Genomic DNA, 4,886 nt, shown 5'->3' on the forward strand with positions numbered 1-4,886 from the left:
GTCCCCCCTCATGATTTTTTTACCCATTGGAGTCTATGGGGATAAACATTTTGTTCATCACTACATTATGACCCTGTAAAATATATAGTGAATAAAATACCCCCTATTATAAAATATAAGGAAATTATAAGTCACAGAGGAGCTCCATGACCATATAAAAACACTAGGCCAAAGGCCTCATATTTTCCAAAAAGGGGTACTTTATTTATTATAATACACAAGTTTTAGTGAGTCATGTGACAAAATTGGCATCACTACTCACCGTTTATAACTGATGACATCACTAGACACTGTTTATAAGGATATAATTTACAAGATATTCATGGCTTTTGTGTATTTTATAGAGCAGGGGTCCCCAACCTTTTTCACCCGTGAGCAACATTCAGATGTAAAAAGTGTTGGGGAGCAACACAAGCATGAAAAATGTTCCTGGGTGGTGCCAAATAAGGGCTGTGATTGACTATTGGTGGCCCCTATGTGGACTGGCAGCCTACAGGAGGTTCTGGTTGGCTGTACATCTGGTTTTCATGCAACCAAAACTTGCCTCCAAGCCAGGAATTAAAAAATAAGCACCTGATTTGAGGCCACGGAGAGCAACATCCAAGGGGTTGGGGAGCAACATGTTGCTCGCGAGCTGCTGGTTGGGGATCACTGTTATAGAGAATAAAGTACCCCCTATTGTAAAATATAAGGATATTATAAGTCACCGAGGAGTTCCATGACCATATAAAAGCACGAGGCCGAGTGATTTTATACAGGTCACGGAACTCTGAGGTTACTTCTAATATCCTCATATTTTCCAAAAAGGGGTACTTTATTTATTATAATACACAAGTTTTGGTGAGTCATGTGACAAAAATGACATCACTACTCACCGTTTATAACTGATGACATCACTAGTCACCATTTATAAGGATATCATTTACAAGATATTCATGGCTTTTGTGTATTATATTCTTATAAACTCTGCTAAGTGATTTCAGTTTAATTTTGCTTAGCAATGTCACTTGTGTTACATGATTTAATGAGGGTTGTGTATTATTGGACATATGTAGCAATTGTTGTAAAATACATCTAAGTCACCTCACCACAATCAGTATAAAAGAATTTTTTCTGAAACATTATTCAGGGCTGGAACTAAGGCTTGGTGTAGTCAACAGAGATATTTGCCTGCATTGGGCAGGGTGGTGTAATCGGAGGGGAGTGACCAGGAAGGAAGAGAACCATGCAGACCAAGTGGCAGGTGGGGGATCATGTGAACAAAGTGGCAGTGGGTAGAAAAGGTGGGAGAAAGAGGAGAACTATACTGTAATGTATGATGTAGCAGGTTTAGTGTCATGTTTTCATTATGAGGTGTATCAGTAAGAAAACACAATGCTAAGTTTTGTTGCTAAATCCATGCAAATCCATGTTTTATTATCCAAAGACTCAGCACAATGGCTGGGAGCTCCTAACAATATGGCTGGGGAATTTTGCAGATAAAAGCATTCTTTATATAACAGACACGATCATGCCAGCACTCACCGCGAGTCTCTACACAGTTCTCAATCCCTTGAATATTAGAGGGTTCACCTTTATCCCAATAACTAGATCAAAAACATAAATGTGAAAAATAAATTACTTTAGTATACAGTTGTACATTTACACGTGGAGGCCTATTTATTTTAGAATGTTAGCAGTTTTAGAGGTTTTTGAAACCACAATATTTCTCTAAAATCATGAATGCCATGACAGTTATTAAAAGATTCAAATACAAAAAGTAGAAACAGGAAAAAAAGGTTAATTATTCACTAAATAAAATTGGGTTATTTATCAAAGGTCGAGTTCATGTAGAACTCAATGGCAGAGATACCTTGACCCATTTGAAAAGTCAGGTCAAAAAAGTCGATGCAGGAAAAGTTTTGACAGAATTGTATGAAAATTATTTTTTGAATTATTGTCTAAAAACCTTTTTTAAATTGTAAAAGGGACCTCTGCCATTGACTTCTACATCACCTCGACAGGTTTTAGCTGGAGTATTTTTGGATTCGTATTGTAAGCTATAGAAGTCAGTGGGACCAATGGGAGTCAAAAACTTGAATATTTAGAGGTTTTTGAGGTTTTCGTTCACGTATTTGGTCGTTCAGTGTTTTTTTCATTCATGCTTTTTAAATTCGGATCTAAATTTCATGGCAATTGCGATTTTAGAGCAAAAGAGTTTAATCATGTTTTTTTTTTTTAAAAAAAACCTCTAAAACCACTAAAATGAGACTGTTTATAAAAGAGCTTACCTACCATGGGCGTCTGCAAATAGGGGCAAGGGCAGTCACTTGCCCCCCCCCTGAATTTTGCCCTCAAACCAGTCTGCTGCTGATCCGTTACTTTGCCATATACAATAATATTTTGCAGGTGCGATCATTCCCACCTCTCTGTCAGTGATTTCATCCAGTAGCTGTCTTTATAGCGCCTCCTGTTCTTCCTCAAATTAAAATCTGCTGTACAAAATAACTAAGCACAATTTTTTGCCTGCCCACCAGGGTAGCCGGTTTTCCAGCCAAATTGGGCTACTAATTTAAAGCCCAGCTTGGGTTTTGAAAGTACAAACTAGCCAAGGTATGGATCAGGGCTACTTTTTGGGCCTTTGGCTGGTTTGTGCTTTGGAAACCAGCCAAAGTTTTTTCTTGCCCTAATGTGCCAAGCCTTTGTCTCCCAATGCATGTTGGGTAAAGTCGTTTTTGTTTAACAATTTGCCAACTGGTGACTTTAGTGACTTTATTGGCTTTGCCATTAATATGGCCCCAGCGGGGGATAATTACCCCCTTTTATCTGGGCATGGGAGTGTGGCATAGCTAACATAGATCAGGTATAGATAATATAGGGGGGGTCTTGCCAGATGGGCTAATAGAGCAGGTAAATGGGAGCTCTGATATGCACAGTGATTGGTTCGTTGGCCAGTCTGACAAAAGCCCACTAAAGCAGAGGCTATATAAATCTATATAAATCAGCCACCTGAAGTGCGCGTTGTAGCTGTGGCAGCACCGCTCATGAAACTCCCCAGCCCACCATCCCATTATGAAAAGGAAAATTTTGTCGCAACTGTTAAATATAATTTATAGATGGCGATGTTACATGATGGCTCTGGCTTTGGTCGTGGCGGAACATTTAAGTCATAGCGGGCACTGAGAGCATAGCTACTAAAAGAAGTTAATAATGAATTTGTATACAGGTAAAATGTTTTGGGATTGAATACTTGGTTCTGTTAATTCTGAGTTATAATAAAAGCAGCTGGGGGCTTTCACCACTCATTCTTTTAGTCTGGTGTCATTTATTTATGTAGGATTTATTGCAGCATTATAACACATCACCTATCCAGGTCAGATATCCTAGGTTTTGGGGTTATCAAGTATATGCCTACTACTCCCATGATTTCCTACAATCTTGGCACAAAGTTACTGTATGACTTTGCCCCCCCCCGGAAATTCTTTCTGTGGATGCTCATGCCTAGCATACATTTTGTGACTAACAGTCCTGTGAAGGAGGAGCATGTGAGACATTATGGGAGTGGGGGGACTTGGCTGGAGGAAAGAGTATTTCAGATACACTATTTCTGTAGTCAGACCAGCAGATGAAGTAGACATCACTGAAACAAACAGCCCAGTGAAAGTGTAAGAGGAAAGTGACCACCAACACAAGTGTATGACTAATGTAAATGAGTTGTTCTATTCCTTACCTCTGTCCATCTTGTGCCAATGGATTGGAATGTCTTTCTGCCCAGTTGACTGGTTCCTTCTCAGTGTTGTTCTGCCTCCTCCGTGTCACATACAACTGCTCCCTGGGTCTCCACTTCTGCTTTCCCTCATTGCTTTTTATCTTTTTATACTTCCTCTTAATATTAAATAAAGAATATTGCATATCTCCCTAACCACATCAGTCACTCAACCTATATGTACAGCTGCATTTTTTGCTTGTATTTATACAGTGCTGACACATTATACATCATTCACTGCCTACCCACAGTAGGGCCAATTTTATCAACATACAAACCTCTTGCAGATAACACCTTGGCTGGAATCCAACTCAGAACCCCAGTGCTGTAAGGCACCGGTGCTTCCCAGTGAGCCACCATACTGCAAGATTTAATAACCAAAAACTTGCTATCCAGAAAGTACTAAATGATTATAATTCCATTTCCCAAAATGCCCTTCTGTATGTAGCCCATTGCCTGCCAAGTTCCTAGATTCTGTGTTCAAAGAGACAAAGATTTGAAGTGTCAGTAAATAATGTACATTTGTTGGTACATCTGACAGCTCTATTTACTGAAGCGCATTGTACTGCTGCACAGAAACTTAGAGATTGACAACATGTACTTTGTAATTAATCTGGGACCCAAATAGTTCAGGAATCATCCCAAACCGCAGACACATGACAACCAAATACACAAATATGCAAAGAGTGACAACTGGACATTTTTTACAGTTCATACAGTTTGTTTTGCTGTTCCTTCAGTGTAGAAAAATGCAGGAGTGACTAGTTACATAATACATAGCCACTAGGGATGGGCACATTTTTTCGCCGTGTTTTGCCTCGGAAATGACGGCCATAGACTTGTATGGCGTTGTGCGTAAAAAAAAAAAAAGACTTTCATTGCCGTTGACGACATTTCGCCGGCAGCAAATTTTTGGCAAAACTAAATGGGTCAAACTCGCCCAAGCCAAAATTAGCCAGAAATATAATTTACAACAACTAATTGTAAGCATGAAAGGACTACAGCAAGGTTCCTTAATCTTATTATCCTCGGATCCAGATAAAGTCTGCTGTAGCATCAATTATTTATTTCTTATTAGTAGTTATTGGATATATACATATATTGTATTTAAGAGATTTACATTTTATTTATATTTCTTCCA

Source organism: Xenopus laevis, chromosome 3L (genome assembly GCF_017654675.1).
Source record: "Xenopus laevis strain J_2021 chromosome 3L, Xenopus_laevis_v10.1, whole genome shotgun sequence".
Classification (NCBI taxonomy): domain Eukaryota; kingdom Metazoa; phylum Chordata; class Amphibia; order Anura; family Pipidae; genus Xenopus; species Xenopus laevis.